The following is an 18,534-nucleotide window of genomic DNA, read 5'->3' as shown; positions in this document are numbered from 1 at the left end:
AGTATCAAAAAATTTTTAAACTTCCATTCACTCTGCTCATTTCTTTAAGACTTCCCAAGCCCAGCTTCTTCATATGCTTTATCTTCTCCATTAATATATAAATTCCTAATGAATATTTGAAAATTTATTTTTCTTTTAGAAATGTTGAAAAACAAGGTATCAGGGAGACCCAGGAAGCTTTGTATTAACCAACACAGAATGAGTTGAGCAGCAGCAGAATAATTAAAATAACAGAAATATTGTGAAGACAAAAAAATTGAAAGATGTTGGGACTGATCAAAACGATTGTCAACCATGACTCCAGAGAAGTCATGATGAAATGATGAAACATACTTCCCACCTCCCAATAATGAGATATTAGATTCTTAATGCTGACAGACATTTTTTGGACTGCTCAATAAGATAATTTGTTTTGCTTGACAATGCACATTTGTTATAGAATGTTTATTTTGCTTGTTTATCAATGTAGGATGAATGTGGGAGGAAAAACAATACATCCCCATTTGAAAATTTATAAAAAGAAATGAAATGATACTTATCTTTGTATGTATATCTGTGCATATACAAGTTTTTTACACACACAAATGAACAAGGAAGGAGATTTGCTTTCAGGAATACATTAATATGTTTATATGCATGTGTGTATATTTATGTATGTGTATAATTTTTTGCATTTACCTCTCTGCTTGGTAAAGAGGAATTGCTGAATAAAAGCTTTTTTTCCCTTTTTCCTTCATTAGACTCTCTATTTTCCTTAAAGTACTGGTCAGTATCATCCATAAAAAATATTTTCTAATATCCACCTTTTAAAGTATATGTTAATGTTAATGATTATTTTGTATCTCTCTTAAAAACTGTTATTAATGAGTCCGTGTATCCTTTAACCCTTTTATTCTGGGAAGCTCTTTGAGGGCAGAAATTATTTCATTTCAGTCTTTGTATCTCTGAGGCATAGCATAGTACATAATATGCAGAAGACTTGCACTTTTTTGGATCTGTAGAATTAATTTGACTAAAAAGTGGTGCATGATGGTTCATTTTTAGGGGGAAAACACAGCAAGATCAAAAGGGTTGTAATAAAGAGTATTCTGGTTTGCCTCTGTATCCTCTAAACTCAATGCTCTACTGAGCTGAGATCACTTTTCCTTTGCACATAACATTTTATGTGTAAACATCCACGGCTGGTAGCCAGGTTGATCCACATGAGGATATTTGACCTATTCACAAAGAATGCAATAACATTACCAGAGAAAGAAAACCCGCTCCCACTACACTTGTAAAGGCTTGAAAAAATAGAAGAAATTACATACTATCCCATATGGGTTGCAAAATATTAGATACGTATAGGTATACATGCAAACATATGTATATTCAGACACAGATATAATGTTTCATGCACTAGTAATACTCTATCTGTACAGTGATGCATTTACAGTGATAAACCTGAAGACAGCCAATCCCTCAATTTTGGCTGAGAATCAAAATAGTGAGAAACAGAGTCACCCTTTAGTTTATTACTGGATCAATTTGTTTTTTAGGCAGTTAATAAACAATATGAAAATAATGATGAGGCAATCATTTTCCCAGCAGTTCAGCATTTCTTTCGAAATCTTTCTGACAAAATGGTGAAGATCTAAAGTCATATTATCCATGGTGATATGTGATCACTTAGAAATGGGCCAAAACTATAATTGGAGTCATTGTGGGTAATTGTCATTTAGACTTTGGGTTGAAGAATTTACTTCATTTTGGTTTTTATTTGTGGGGAGAAGGGGTGAACAAAAGTTAGATTTCATTATGTTAGGAAACTTCTGTTGTAAAGTCTATCTGCACCTCTCCTCTCCAGATGGGAAATTTCTTGTTAAAGTGGTTTAAGAAAGTCACCTGAGCTGCTAAGAGATTAAAAAAACTTGCTTGTGGCCACCCAACTAGCTTGTTCCAGAGGCAATACTTCTCCTAAGGTATTTTTTTAAAATTTCATTGTGCTGTACTGAACTATTGTTTCTGACTCTGTCTCTGTTTCTGACTGACAGAGGTCTGTCTCTGTCTTTCTGTCTTTCTGTCTATTTCTGTCTGATTCTCTATATCTCTCTCTTTCTCCAAATCAATAGAAAGGTGAAAAAAGTCTATTTCTCAAAAGGATACATTTTCTGTGAGTCAAAATACTGAATGGACATTCATTTGCAAATGTAGTTATCTATGTTTGACTGTTCAATGGACCTTGAAACTTTTCAAATGGAACTTATTTGAGGAGTAGATTTTGGCATCCAAATATTCTATGTATATATTTATTAGGAAACTTGATATTTTGAATTCTGATGTTCTAATATTCATTTAATAGTCTGCAAGACTCACTAGAATAAATCAATTATTTTCAGGTATATAATTCATGCCCAAATTGCAGTTTCAGTAGTCAGATTTGTCTTAAATGACTTTTATGCTTCAATATCTAAGAGAAAAAATTCAAATGTCTATTTGGCCTAAGATTTAAAACTAGCCTATCCATTGTGATAATGCCCTCAGATATAATGAAAGATTATGACTGACCATCTGTGGCCACATCACATGAACTGTAGTAATATAGAAAGAATATTAGAAATTCAGAGAAATCTCTTGCCCTTTTAAGTTACTTCACTAACTGTTTGAACACCAAATGGTAGCCAGAGCTAATTAACTCCTATACTACTGTGCTATGAGTTAACAAGATAGTACAAGTTGTCATTCTGGCCAGTCTTCTGAATATTAGTCCTCAGACCTAAACAAAGAGTTTGTTTTTCAGGAGCATTTTATAGTCTCTTCTACCCAATGTATATCTCACACGATTTATCCTGCTTTTATTGCTTAGAATGGGAAGGAGGCAGACACAATAACTAGTGATTCCCTAAGACTTTTGCAGGAGATGGTAAGCTTTAGCAGTTCAAACCAAGCAAGGGAACATTTTTTGAGTGCTGGTACATTGAATGTCCAGTGGTAGAGCTATTGTCCAAGAATTAATCAACCTACAAAGGATCACCACCAAGATTCATTTTTTTAAATAGATGATTCATAAAAACTAGTTGCCAAGGGGGGCAGCTGGGTAGCTCAGTGGAGTGAGAGTCAGGCCTAGAGACAGGAGGTCCTAGGTTCAAACCCGGCCTCAGCCACTTCCCAGCTGTGTGACCCTGGGTAAGTCACTTGACCCCCATTGCCCACCCTTACCAATCTTCCACCTATGAGACAATGCACCGAAGTACAAGGGTTTAAAAAAAAAACAAAAACAAAAACAAAACTAGTTGCCAAGACTTGGATGTAGGGAGAAATCAAAGGGCTCTGGAGTTTTGAAATAGACTTAATAAGATCAATCAAATATTCATATAGCCTTACACATGTCTATCTACAGAATAGAAGATTTGTGATCTGTCTACAGAAGAAAGCAATGGCGTATTCAGAAAGCTGTTCTATGTTTTCTTTCACTAAATATGTTTCTATGTATTTTCTATTTCTAGATGTGTAAATAGATCATTTATCTATCCATTTAGATATTTAAGTATATGTAATGTTTCCTTGCCCCAAAAGTTAAAAGTTTAAACATAAAGGAAAAAAACAAACAGTGACAACATTTGTTCTCTCTCCTTGATTTAGTGATCTCTGGACATTTTTGGGGCCATGTTGACATGAACTTTCTCAAAAGCACGTAAGCATTCAAACCACCATCTGAGTTTCTGAGTTTTTCCTCCTTTTCCAAGTAGACTGGTGTCTCCATATTGAAATTAATGAAGGAAATGTAGCCATTTTGATTAACATGTTTTCACTGGGCTATTGACATTAACTGTCAGACATATAAATGCACCCTAAGGCTAACTATACAGACTCCAAACAAGAGCAGATGGTTTAGCAATTAAGTGGTAAATTTTAGCTGTTGAGACAGATCATCCAAATAATTCAAGCTCAATAATTGACATCAGCCTTCCTTGCTGTGTACACATTTCGAGTAGAACAAAATTGGGGAGTTATACCAAGTAAAATTGTAAGAATGAAAACATTTTTTCCGGGAACAGAATAGTCTTAGGAATTATTTTTAGAATGTGAGAAAGGGTAAATTTATTTTATTTTCTGATTCTGAAACATAATTTTTTTTCTTTTGTTACCTGAGATCTAGCCAATACTGCTAAAAAAGATGTGAAAATTCAATAATGAAAATTGTAGAATCAAATCAATCTGCATACTTTTACCATCACTTCCTTGAATTCTGTTATACTTGCAGAAAAGAAAGTAAGATATATATGAATATGAGTAGTGCCAAAATATTCATGGGGCCTTCGAAGGTCTTACTTAAAATTGTTCTAATTCTCTGACTTATAGAGACCATATTTGTTAGAACATTTTTCAAAGAAAAATATTACATCACTTATTTTTTAGAACATTAATGAATCCATCTACTAACTATATAAGCATTGTAATATATTTTTTATTATAAAGTGTTTCATCAGATGTCCTTAAAGAAAGGTCAAAACAAATATTTACAAAATGCCATTTGGAATGTAGAACTACATGACTGCATTTAATCCTCACTGTTATGTGTTGTAGTATATCTTTCAGGTAGTATAATTCTCATTTCAAAGACGAGGCAACTGAGATTTAGGGAGGCTTAAATGATTTCTTCTAATTCAAGTAGCTTCTAAGAGTAAGTCTTGATTTCACTTCACGTGTTCCTGATTCTATGTTCCTCTTTGTAGATACATTCTAAGACTTTTTATTGCACCTTAAAATAATCATAGATATGATTAACTATTTTAGATAAAAATTACTATTGCTCATAACACTAATTAATATTCTATAATACAGAAAGTAGTTATATACTCTAAGCATGTGGATTTCGTGCAACTAATACCTATTTTCAGATAATGAATATCTGAGACCAGGAAATATATGAAAACTGAAGAGGATGATGCTAAACCCTCATTAGAATATTTCACAAATTAACATTAGTTTGTAAAACAATATTCCTGCCTATAAACAATCTCTCTAATGTCTTTATTTTTGTGTATGAGATGCTTTTAAAAGGAAGGAAGGAAGAAAAGAAGGAAAGAAGCAAAGAAGCAAAGAAGGAAGGAAGAAAAGGAGCAAAAAAAGGAAGAAAGGAAGAAATAAAGAAAGAGGAATAAAGAATGAAAGGACTAAAAAAGGAAGGAAGGTAGAAAAAAAGAAGGAAAAGGAATAAAGAAAAAATAGAAAGAAAGAAGACAGAAAGGAATGAAGGAAGGAAAGAGGAGAAAGGAAGGAAGAAAAGTACCAAAGAAGGAAGGAAGAAAAAAACAAGGAAGGAAGAAAAGAAGAAAGGAAGATAGGAAGGAAGAAGAAAAAGAAAGAAAGAAAACATGATCTGCTAATTTTATTAATAATCATTGAGAAAACTGGATTAGAGTAAGTTAATATTTTGTGTTCTGTAAGGCAAATGACTGCAGGTCACATTTATCAATTAAAGTCAGTAATATCGTTAAATAGAAGAAAGGAAGTAGCTTTGTCTCTCATCTCTAATTTTATTCTGTGCTTTTGAGATCCCTTCTCCTTCATGGTCTGGCCTTAATTTTCATGAAAGGCAGGTTGCTATTGTGTATAGAGGAATCTATTTGGATTCAGGAAAGCATATGTTTGAATCCTCCCTCAGACACTTAATTTTTGTCTCTCTTTTGCTCTTCTCTGTCTTCACAAGTAATGTAACCTTTTTGATCCTAATTTCCTCCATTGTAAAATAAAGGAGGTAGGTTCATTTATCTCTAAGATAATTTTCCATTTTAAATGTACAATCTATTGATTCCAAAATAGTTTTCGGGTTAAGGATATGTGTGGAGGAAAAGCAACAGCCAGAAATACATACAGATATTACACAGATGCTTTGGAGGAGTAGCCAATAGACTATGATTTATTTTCTGTTTTTCTTTTTCTTTTTATCATGGTAGTATTTGATAATCAGCAAAGGCATGTAGACTTCTTTTTAGAATATTTTCAAATAGAAAAAACATATGGAATTAAAGGGAACTTTTTTATTGAAATAAAGGTATCTATCTTCTTCTACATCATCATTTATTCGGGTATATATTTAGCATATTTTAACAAATTATTTATCATTTTATATATTTTACCTTATAAAATATTACATGTGTTATATATTAGAATGGGTCATTGATATATTACCAAATTTAAAAATAAATTCATATATGATTATATAATTTATACTTTACATAAAATATCTTCACATATCTTTATGTATAAATCTACTTCGAAGTAAATATTCATTAATAAAAAACATGTTTCTATGCTTAAATATATGTAAAATACACACACATATAAAATTTATGTGTGTCTATGTGTATGTGTGTGTGCATGTGTTGTGTGTATATGAATTTATAGCATCCCAAATATCTTGATTTCTATAGACCCCAGGTTACTAATCCCGATTCTAAGTAGATAGTGGCTGGTTTTATGTTAGGTAAACTGAGAATAGCAAAGAACCATAAAGAATCTCTAACTCTACATCCTATTCAAGACTCTGAAAGAAACACTGTTCTGACTGACCAAGAAGTCGAGATTTTGAAGTTGCTGCTTATGAGTATAAAGTCTGGGTTTCAAAGAGAAAACATTGACAACCAGGGTGAGAAATATTGTTTATGACAGTAAAGAATCATTGTGCCAAAAGGCTGGGAGCAATAGGTCCAGCATCTCACTTTAGAAGAAGAAAAGGGTTGAGTTTTTACTTCCCTAGTCTGGGTACTTGAAAGCTGTGCTTTTGAAATAAGAGAGAGGAAATAAGCTATTGGGATTTGAGTTAAATGAGTTGTTTTCAAAGTCCAGACTTTCTGTTGTGCAAAAGATAGAGCACATCAGACTTCAGTGGAAGACCATAATTGTAATCTTAGAGAAACTCCACCCCTGACATGTGTGGCCCTTCCATGGATGCACCATATGTATTCCCTAGAGGTGGCCCTATCTATTTCTGTTCTCTTTACATGTCCCCTCTTACTAGTAACATTAAGGAAGCTAGGTGGCACAATAGAGAGGATACTGGTCCTATAGTCAGGAAGATTCACCTTCCTAAGTTCAAATCTGGCCTTAGACATTCACTAGATGCATGACCCTAGGCAAATTGTTCTACGTTCGCAAAATAATCTGAAGAAATAAATGAGAAATCATTTCAGTATCATTGGTAAGAAAAATACAAATGTAGTCACAAGGAGACAAGAATAAAATGACTTAACAAGAGTAACAATGACTAATTATGATATTCTTATTCATAGGACAATGGACCAAAGTCATAGGGAGTGAAACTTTATGAAAATAAAGTGATTGTGCTTGATACATTTGTTTCTGGTTTACAGAGTGACATCTGAGGGAGATTATACAATAATTTCTGGTCAGTGTGAGCACACAAAGAATTTTGAAAAACCTTGGGTGACAGACAAGATACATATTTGGGATACATCAAAGTGTTTTTGTTATTGATAAATTTTCTTTCAGATAAGAAGAAAAAAGCAGGTAAATAAAGAAGAAAAGATGAAAAATAAATGAAGATAGACTAGAAATAAATATATATACATGTGTGTATGTGTGCTATTTCTATTTTTCTTTTATTTTCCTAATTTCCTTGAATTAAGAAATTTTTCTGAGTGATGCTACTAAACATTTTTGTGCGCACAAACCAGACTCACTAGGTTTTCCCTTACTGAGGTAATCAATTCAGTAAATAAGAAAAATCCATAAAAGAAAAGAAAAATTTGAAAAAATCAGTTCTAAAATGAGGAGTTGATTAATCATTTTTTAAAAAATTTACATACCTTTTTACTTTATGAGGAAAAGAGAAAAATTATTCAATTTCTATTCTTTCCAGTGATGGTAAAATCATTGCTATAGGATAACTTTTAAAATGTTCTAAAATGAGGAGTTGATTAATCATTTTTTAAAAAATTTACATACCTTTTTACTTTATGAGGCACAGAGAAAAATTATTCAATTTCTATTCTTTCCAGTGATGGTAAAATCATTGCTATAGGATAACTTTTAATGAAGGAAATACTCTATAACTATTTATCTGTGTTTAGACATCAAATTTTCTGCTTAAGTCAGGTCTCTTCTTTAGGAATGCTTGGAAGTCTTCGATTTTATTAAATAACCATACTTTCCACTATAAGAATATAGACAATTTTGCTGGGTAGTTGATTCTGGAATATCATATTCCATGCCTTCTGGTCCTTCAGTGTGGATGCAGCCAGATCCTCTGTTATCCTAACTGTGGTTCCATGATATCTGAATGTTTTCTTCTTAGCAGCTTGAAGTATCTTTCCCTTGGTCTGGTAGTTCTTGAATTTGGCTATAATATTTCTGGGAGTTGTCAAATGGGGATTAAATATCGAAGGCAATATGTGGATTCTTTCAATCTTCATTTTTTCCCTCTTGTTCAAGAATGTTGGGGCAGTTTTCTTGGATAAATTCCTGTAGAATGATTTCCAGGCTTTTGTTTTTGTCATGATTTTCTGGTAGTCCAATAATTCTTAAGTTCTCTCTCCTGGATCAATTTTCTAGGATTGTAGTTTTATCAATGAGGTGTTTCATATTTTCCTCAATTTTAAAATTCTTTTGATTTTGTTTTATAGACTCTTGCTGCCTTGTGAAATCATTTGCTTCTAGTTGTTGGATTCTAATTTTTAAAGACAGAATTTCATCCCTGGCTTCTTGCTCATCCTTCTCCTTCTGGTCTGCTTTTCTTTGTAGGTCATCTTTCACTTTGCCTGGTTTTCAAGCTGTTCAATTCTGGCTTTCATGACACTATTTTCTTGTTTTAGTTCACGTGCCTCTGTTTTCAGATGACTTATTTTGCCTTTTTAAGTTCTTTTCCCAATTGTTTTCAGCCTCTCTTAATTGTTTTTTGAATTATGTTTTGAGTTCTTCCAAAGCCTGAGTCCAATTTACTGGACTGTCTGCATTTTTTCTTGGTGTTTCTTGGTCCTCCTCAGTTCAATTTGCTCTTTGTTCATTACCTGGATAGAAACTGTTGATTGTAATTTATTTTTTTTTCTTTTTATGTTGTTTACTCATATTTTTTTTTCCTTTTTCCCACCCTGCCATTGTCTCTAATCCTGCTTCTCTGAGTATTTGCTGGATCTGTGGGTTTGTGCTATCCTTTCCTAAAGGGATCTCTTCTCTGTTCTGCTGATTGGCTAGGTTAGGCTGATGGAGTATTAATGAGCACTAAGTTCAGATCATTCTCAGCTGGCAGTAGAAGCTGAAAGTGTAGGTGAAGGTATTGAGGCTGAAGGGAGCTGTGCTTCCAGTCCTCTTATCAAGGTATTCTGTAGGAGTTGCAGTCTTCACCCTGGGATCCAAATCAGGAGGATTCTTATGGTGGCTCTCAGCTCAGTGGGTGGGGGAAGGGTGTTGGAGATTGAGCTTTCTTGCCTTCTGAAGTCTTCTCATCTGCCCTACTGATAGACTAGATTAAGCCAGGGCAGAGTTGATCTGAGGATCCGGATGTTCCCTGAAGTCAAAACCTCATGAAATAGAGGCCCAACATGGAGAGTGGTGGATTTGATGAGCCTGACTAAACTCCTTGCCTCTCCTCCAATTGCCTCCCTCTGGCTGTGGTTAGAGCCCTGAGCCTAGCACAGCTGTGGCAGCAAAGCATTCCCTCTGGGCAGGTGCCCTTGCCCTGATATTTCATGGGCTGCCTAAGACTCAGGACAGTAAGTGGGGGAGGGGTGCTGGTACCTTTCTTCTTCCTTTTCCTTAAACCCATAAATTCAGCCTTCTCTGGGTACCTTTTAAGTTGAATTGAGCAGGAGTGTTCCCTGGCTTTGTCCTGTTATCCCCTTGAAGCACTTTGTTTTTGATTGGTGTGGAAGAGTTTTCACAGAGTTCTGGACTTTTGCTACTTCTAAGGGGCCATCTTGATTCTGCCCACTAATTCACTTCTTAAAGATGGAAGTTAGTCCCATAATCAAACTCAATTTATTTTGTAATATCAGCCCATGTTTTGTCAGAATTGTCCATGTCATCAGTTCACCTCAATCTCACTCCCCAACCCAAATTTGATTTGAGTAGGAAGTCATGACCCTGAGTCCTGGGATAAGTCAAACAGAAAATTAAATCATAAAAGCTCTTATGGTATCCCATCTGTCATTTATATTTAGAGTGAAGATAAAATTGAATTCGAATTTATTTCATGTGGACATGTGAAAATTTCTACCAGGAAAAATGTTTCTGTAATAAAATAATATTGCAGTAGTTAAAAGCTGCTTTCATCACTGTAGTAACCTCCATTCATGTGTATCACAACCTTCTCATGTCATACTTGATAGATCTACAGATTATCAGTTAATTATTATGAGGTAGGAAAGCACATTGAGTATTGTGCAACATTCTGGATTTTATACCTGAACTTCCAGCAATGGTTATTAAACTCTCAGTCCTTATACAACTGATACCATACCTATTTTCAAAATCTCCATTCCTTGGGTAGATCATCAAGCATTTCTGCTTCATAAATACCATGTTCAAATTCCATTTTTTCCAGTTTCAGAGCCACCAGCATGGTTTTATCTGTCACCACCTCTCATCTCTTGGATTATTCCAACAACTTCCTCCATCCCATTGCTATGTCCAGCCTATCATTTTCCCCTTTCCCCCAGACAACTCCAAAGTGATTATATGTGGAGCACATATCTGATCTTCTCACGAAGTTTTAATGGTTCTTTATTGCCTAAAAGATGAAATACAAATTCATGTGTTTGGCATTAAAGGACTTTCCCACTCTGGATCATCTGATTTTTTTTTCCAGATTGATGATCAGTTTTCTAACCCTTTGTGTACTCTAGCCAAACTGTCCTACTTTATTTCCTCTCTCTAATCCATATCCTATTCCTGAAACTTTACAAATTCCCCCCACTCCATACCTGAAAAATTCCCTCTCCTCTGCTCTATCTTTTTGAAACTCAGGTTCTATTCAAAACCCTGCTCAAAAGCTATTTTTTACAATTAAAATTCTTGATTCCTCTAATTACTAGTGATGGGCAAAGGTGATAGTAGTGATAGGGAGAAATCATTTGGGGCCTGTTTTATAAATACCTTTCTGTGGATATGTTGTTTCCCTCACATAGTTTTGGAACAAAAAATATAAAGATATATAATTATTATTGATTTTTAAAAGGTTAAGTTGGAATGCATCTTTAGTTCTCAGCAGAATTTAAACTTTGTATTGTTGATTTAACACTAAAGAATTTCCCTTGAGCAAAATAGTTTTGGTAGCTATCAGAAATAATAGCAAACTCTTTTTTCTTTCTTTTTTTATTTAAATTTCAAATATGAAGCTGTTTCTAAACTAGAACTTTTAAAAATAACACATTTACCATATACATTTGATATTACAAAAGTTGTATGATGTAGCATGTTATGGTAGTGTATATTATATAATTAGAATTTTTCAGACTGCCAAAAATCACATATGCTTAATATTTTTGAAAATTTTCAGGGTATTTTTTAGAATGTACTATGGAGATAGGGGAAAGGTAGAATTATGGAAATTTCAATATCAATGGTCCCTTAGATGGGTCCTTGAACCATTTCTTATTAGAATGAACTTTGTCCATAAAATTTATTTATTTTTAATTTTTTTTTATTTTTAAAAAATAAAAACCCTTATCCTCTCTCTTGGAATCAATATGGTATATTGGTCCCAACACAGAAGAGTGGTAAGGACTAGGCAATGAGGGTCAAGTGACTTTGCCCAGGGGCACACAGCTAGGAAGGTTCTGAGGCCAGATTTGAACATAGGACCTCCCATCTCTAGGGCTGGCTCTCAATCCACTGAGCTACCCAGTTGTCCCCTGTCCATATCATTTAGAAAAATTCCATATATACTTTAAAAAAACTACTAGAAATCTTAATGATGATGGTACTGCCAGAAAATTTTCTGTATTTATAATATAAATCTCTCATGCTGAAACATGAATTAGCTCATTTCTACTTTCCCTGTCTTGTGCCAGTGGGCAATTACAATATGACAATGATAACTAGTGTTTTATAGAAGAAAGAATAATGTAATTGGAATCAGGGGATGTTGATTCACATCTATAGCATATTATATACAACGTACTTGACCAGGATCAAAACACTGAATCACTATAACTCCAGTTTCCTCATCTACAAATATGACAATATACATGGTATTCTCTAAGCTCTGTCTGTATAATTCCTATGATGAAGCATTTCTTGTTTTTTTTTAATCCATTTTAATCTTATCTATCTATCTTCCTTTATTGACAGTTTTTAACCAGTTTCCCCCATTTTTTTTCCATTTTGGTGATATAACACTGAATTCTCTAAAGCTATACCCGTGAAATGAAAAGTTTGGAAGGTGCCACAAGCTGGAAAAGTTTTGTGTAGTACTTCAGGATAAAATATTGTCACATGAAGATTCTTTATGAAGTCTTGAATGGTTGTGATCAGAATCACACAATCATTAAACTGCATATATTGTGGTGGTGGTTGTTTTTAAAGTGGTTCTAGCCTGAATTTTTCTCCATGTTGCCTGTATGATGCTCAAAATAAAATATGGTATACTAAAAATACTAATATATCACTTTATTGACAATCATGAAAATCTACATAATTCAAGATTCATTTGGATCCAGTTTTATGCAAAGCTCTGTGTCAGGCAGTATAGAACATAACAAAAATCTGTTCCACCTCTTGCTCTGTTCTGTTTTTCTGTTGGAAGAATATAACATAGAAGAAGGAAAGCACATTCATAAGTTGAGAATAACTGGAAAGAATAAAACCACATGGACGATACAGCAAGATTTAATATCAAAGGTATCAACTGAGTTGAACTTCTAAAAAAGCTCAGTATTTTATGTGGCCAGGTATAAGATAGAAGAGCATGACAGTTTTATGGAAAAGTCTGTGACAAGGCACAGCAATAGGAAGAATAGAAGAATATTTATCAGTATGGGCTGTAACCTAGAATATGAAGGATTAGATAGTATTATGAAACTTTTAAGTCAGACTGGAACCAGAATGGTCCATTTGCCAAAGTTGGAATACTTGGCTTTTATTTTTAAGAATGATATGGTGCCATTTTGTTTTTTTGAATAAGAGCCAGGCTTCTGCTTAAAGAAAAATTATTGAGGGAGGTTGGAGCCAAGATGGTGGAGAACATACACGACCCATCTGAATGTCTCTCAAATTACCCACCAAAAAACTATGATATGATAAGTCAGAATAAATTCTGGAGAAGCATAATCCACAAAAAAGATCGAAATCAAGTGAATTTTCAGTCCAAAATTACTTAGAAGGCTGGAATGAGGGATGGAGTACACTAGGAGGTAGAGCTCAAAGCAGTGTGCCAGGGCCAACCCCACGAAGACAGTGAGCTCTAAGTGCATCTAAAGTAGCAGCAAAGACTTCCAGTGCCTCAGCTGCAGGTGGTAAGAGAGGCTGGACAATTGCTCAGAAACAGATTCCACAGGTCCCTTTGCTGACTCTGGGTGCAAGACTATTGTTGCACTGCCCTTACTTATATCCAGGAAGCGATCCTGGGGCACAATCTCATGGTAATTTTTATCCACTGGTTTTACAGCCACAGCAGAGCACAGAACCTTGGTCACAGACACAGGATGACAAAAAGATTTAGCAGCTTCTATATGAAAGTATCTGAAGGTCTGAAGTATGCTATTCCAGAGGGTAAAGGAGCTTGGACTGCAACCTCTAATCCTTAGTGGGGGAAATGGATATTCAATAAAATAAAGAACTTTCAAACATTCCCAATGAAAAGACCAGAGCTGAATGGAAAACTTAATTCTCAAATATAAGACTCAAGAGAAGCATGGAAAGGCAAGCAGGAAAGAGAAATCAAAAGGCATTCAATTAGGTTAAAAGATTTCTATCACAACATGGGAAGATGTTTCTGGTAACTTCAAAGAAATGTATCATTATTAGGGCAGTTAGAAAGAACATATATAGACAGAGAGCAAGGGTGTGAATTTAATATGATGGGATAATATGAAATATAAAAATTTAGGTGGGAGAAAGAGGAAAGCATTGGAAAGATGGATAAAATAAAAAAGAATGGGATGAATTACCTGATATCAAAAAGGTATTAAAGAGCTTTTACAGTGGAGGGGAAGATGGAGAAGGTGGGGTGGGGAACACGTGAAACTTATTTTCATCAGAATTGGCTCAATGAGGGAAGAACATGCACAATCAATTGGATATAGAGATCTATCTTAGCCTATAGTAAAATAGGTGGGGGAGGGGACAAGAGAATGGGGTGTGGACCTGATAGAAAAGGGCAAATTGGAGAAATAGGATAGAGTAATACACAATAATCATAAGGTGCAAAAACTTTGTTATGTTTCAATAAAGGTCTCATTTCTCAAAACCTAGAGAAATGACTTGAATGTGTAAGTCATTTGTCAATTGATAAATAGTCAGAGGATATGAACAGGTATTTCCCAGACAAAGAAATTACAATTCTCTATAGCCATGCAAAAATGCTCTAAGTCGCTGTTAATTAGAGAAATGCCAATTAAAACAATTCTAAGGTACTGACCTACACCTCTCAGAGTGGCTGCTATGACAGGGAAGGAAAATGAAAAAATTTGGAAGGGATGTAGCAAAATTAAGACATTAATACACAGTTGGGGGGAGGGGTTGTGAATAGATTCCACCATTCTGGGAGCAATTTGGACCTAAGCCCAAAGGACTGTAAAACAGTAAATACCTTTTGACTCAACAATACTACTGCTAGGTTTGTATTCCAAAGAGATTTTTTTTTAATCAAGGTAAATGACTTATATGTACAAAAGTATTTAAAGTAGTTCTCTTTTTGAGGGTTAAGAATTGGAAAATGAGGGAATATCCATCAATTAGGGAATGGTTGAGGAAGTTACAGTATATAATTGTAATGGGATACAATTCAATTGTGTTGTAAGAAATAGTAAATAGGAAGAGCTCAGAAAACTCTAGAAAGAATCACATAAACTGAAGCACAGTGAAATAAGAACAACCAAGAGCACATTGCACATATTTACAGGAATACAAGGAACAACCATGAACAACTTAGCTATTTTTAGCAATACGATGATCAAAAATTCAAGAACTCATAATAAAAAATATTATTTAATTTTAGAGAAAAAAATCTGATAGAATCTAAATACAGACCAAAATTTTTTCACTTCCTTATTTTTTTAAAATTCACATTTCCTTCTATAAAATGATTGATATAGAAAAATATTTTACATGAGTGTACATGCAGAATCTATCTGAGATTGCTTACTATCTCCAAGGGTGAAGGAAGGGATTGGGAATCTTAGGAGAGAGAAAGAGAGAGTTATAAAGACTCAATATTCTTTGGAAAAGATTAGGAAATGTTTTACATGTAATTGGAGGAAATCAAATAAAATTTTAATAGAAATTTTAAAAATTTAAACTTTAAAATATGTGTGTATGTATGTGTGTGTAGTGTGTGGTTGCTGTTAGGAGGATGGATGGAGTCCAACTAGGATAGTGTTAAAATAATACTCTTTAGAAGTGTTGATGGGCAGAAGCAGGTAGGGATGGTGTGAGTAGAGAGAAGGGGACATCCTTAATATAGCTTCAATTTTTTATTAAGTCTTTTAACCCTAAGTAGCATCAGTTATCTATTTCCTTAGAAAGAATAAGTAATATATATCAAATATCATGCCTGTTCTCTGAAATACAGCTTCATATTCCTTTTTGTAGCTTGCATCATTGGTCTCATTTTTATCTGAGTCTTATAGATCACTTTGCTAGCCAATCAGATGCAGTTATTTCTAATGATATATTTTAATAAGGTTCTTCATTCTTCAATTCGTTTTTTTTAAACCCTTACCTTCAGTCTTGGAGTCAATACTGTGTATTGGCTCCAAGGCAGAAGAGTGGTAAGGGTAGGCAATGGGGGTCAAGTGACTTGCCCAGGGTCACACATCCAATTTGTTTTTATGACATTTATTTTCCTATGTGAAATTGAATTGTCGTGTCTTAAGACTATAAGAGTTCATTTTCATCTTGTTCTTCTCCAAGCTATTCAGTTCATTTTGGAATATTTTTGGATTGGGTAAAAGGAGCCATGATTCTGAAAGACATATGACTTTGGGGTCAAAGAACATGGCTTCAATGACTGCTCTGCCATGAACTATGTGATCTTAGAAAAAAAGAACTCTTTGCAACAGTAGTCCTCAGTTTCCTCCTCTATCAAAAGAGACATATTGGGCAATAGGTCTTCTTTAATCCCATATAATTCTAAAGCTCTGATGCTACGAGTCATCACTCATGTTATTTTAGAAAATGCTCCCCATTCCAAAATGGTGGGGCAAAGCCTGTGAATAATTTTATCAATAGATAATGAATTCACTGATAACTGTTTTAAATGTGTAACAATGAGCAGCTGTGTTCTCATTTGATAGTTCTTATTTGAGAACTTATTGTTGACTAGATTGTGCAAAGCAACTTTATATTTTGATAAATCCATGATCTCATTGGTACTGGCACTTCTTCCATCAGCATAGATCACCATCCGTCCTTGCCTTCTCATCCTTGGCAATTATTGCCCATGTCCTCTCATAAATCCTCCATGGAGGATTTACCCAAAGTGCTGGAGGCCTTTCACTAAATCTTTTAATATTTCATGGACAGCATTGCAACCCTTGGGCTGCCCATCTGTTATCCCTTGCTCTTGCCACATAAATTGTAAAACAGTCAAGATGGATTACATCTACATCATGCTACCTCTTCTCTAGATGGTGTTGCAGTGTCCCAAAGTCTGTTTAGTTCAGTCACAGGCCACACTGGTACATTTTTTGAGGAATACACACTCTCCTGGTTACTTACCAAAGTATCATGGCCCATTAAGAGAAGATTCAGTTAGAGAGAGAAGGAAAACACTTCTGAAAACTCCTGCTGAACCCCTGAATCTTCCTGAACTCTGTCTTTTACTTTTCTTGCCTTTTTTTGCACTAAAACCAAAATATCCTATAAATTAGTCTGGAAGTACTTACAAAATGAAGGTAACTTCCATATGACCTCAATAGCCAGAGTTCTCTCTGCCCAGATAATCAATCACGTGATTTTCTGAATACATCTCAGATGTGCTAATACTAATACTATGTCATACTACAAATGTCCCTAATTCAAGTTAAAGTGTAATTAAGAAAAATAGGAAAACTGATATGACTCCTCATGGTCTCTTGCAACTAACCTGTAGTAGTAATAGACACATGTTAATCCTGTTAGATTTCAGAACACATAAAACTATTTGATTTTCTAAACAAGTAATTCCTAACATTAATTATTAGAATAAGATGTTTGTAAGTTTAACTTAATATGTTGAACTGTTTTTAAATATGTGATATAGAAGTTAAGTTCACAATAATAGTAAAGAAATAACAATAAGTAGTATTTAGTGGGTAGCTAGGTTGCTCAGTGGATAGCATTTCAGACTTAGAGTCAAGAAGACTCATCTTCGTCAGTTCAAATCTGCCCTAGGATACTTATTAGCTGTGTGACTCTGGCCAAATCATTCAACTCTGCCTTAGTTCCTTCATCTGTAAAATGAAGTGGAGAAGGATATGGAAAACCATAGCATCTTTGCCAAGAAAATACCTAACAGGGTCCCAAAGAATCAGATACTACAGAAATGACTGAACAATAAAAACAACAGATTTCCATGGTTTTTCAAACTTTGCAATGTTCTGTCTTTTTATTTTAACGTTTTAATGAAATGGGTGCAATTATTATCCAGATTTACAGATTAGGAAACTGAGATTTAGAGTTTAAGTAATTTGCCCAATATGAAATAGCTAGTAAATGTCAAAATGATTTGAATTTAGATCTTTCAAATTTCAGTGTTTTATTCACTATGAAACCTAGCTGTCTCTTCATTCAGAAACCAATATTACTTCAAAACTACATTGATCTCTACTGTTAGATGCATTTATCAAGAAGGGTAGAATGAGTGCTACCTTTTTAGGATCTGACTTTTAATCTTTCTTTAGTCACTTACAATGCATGCATTACTTTGTCTATATATTTAACAATAAACTTCCAAAATGTAGTAAGTGAAAAATTGAATTCACGGAGACAGGAAGAGCAGGTCTCAGAACCTGTCTATGTTACTTAACTAATAGTGTGACTCTTAGATGATTCTAAGTTTCCTTCCTGCTATGTATTATCATCATACATCTATGTCTGCATGCATATATGAAAACATGCCATCCATCTTACATATATATTATATACATACATAATATTCAAGGCCCAGATGATAGACATTTATGTCCAATTAATTATAAACTTGTCTATTTGTTGATTGGTTAGATAATCTGAAATCTACTTATTGGTTTTTTACATGCAGTTGTTTGTCTCAAAAAAGGGTCTTAGTAAGCTTTGCATTTTTTTAAATAATTTTTATTTTTTAGAAAAGTTATCATGGTTACATGATTCATGTTCTTACTTTCCCCTTCCCCTCCCCCCCCCCGCTCTTCTCCC

The sequence above is a fragment of the Gracilinanus agilis genome, chromosome 3 (genome assembly GCF_016433145.1).
Source record: "Gracilinanus agilis isolate LMUSP501 chromosome 3, AgileGrace, whole genome shotgun sequence".
In the NCBI taxonomy this organism is placed as follows: domain Eukaryota; kingdom Metazoa; phylum Chordata; class Mammalia; order Didelphimorphia; family Didelphidae; genus Gracilinanus; species Gracilinanus agilis.
The sequence above is the reverse complement of the archived record's forward strand: the minus strand, read 5'-3'. Positions refer to the sequence as shown.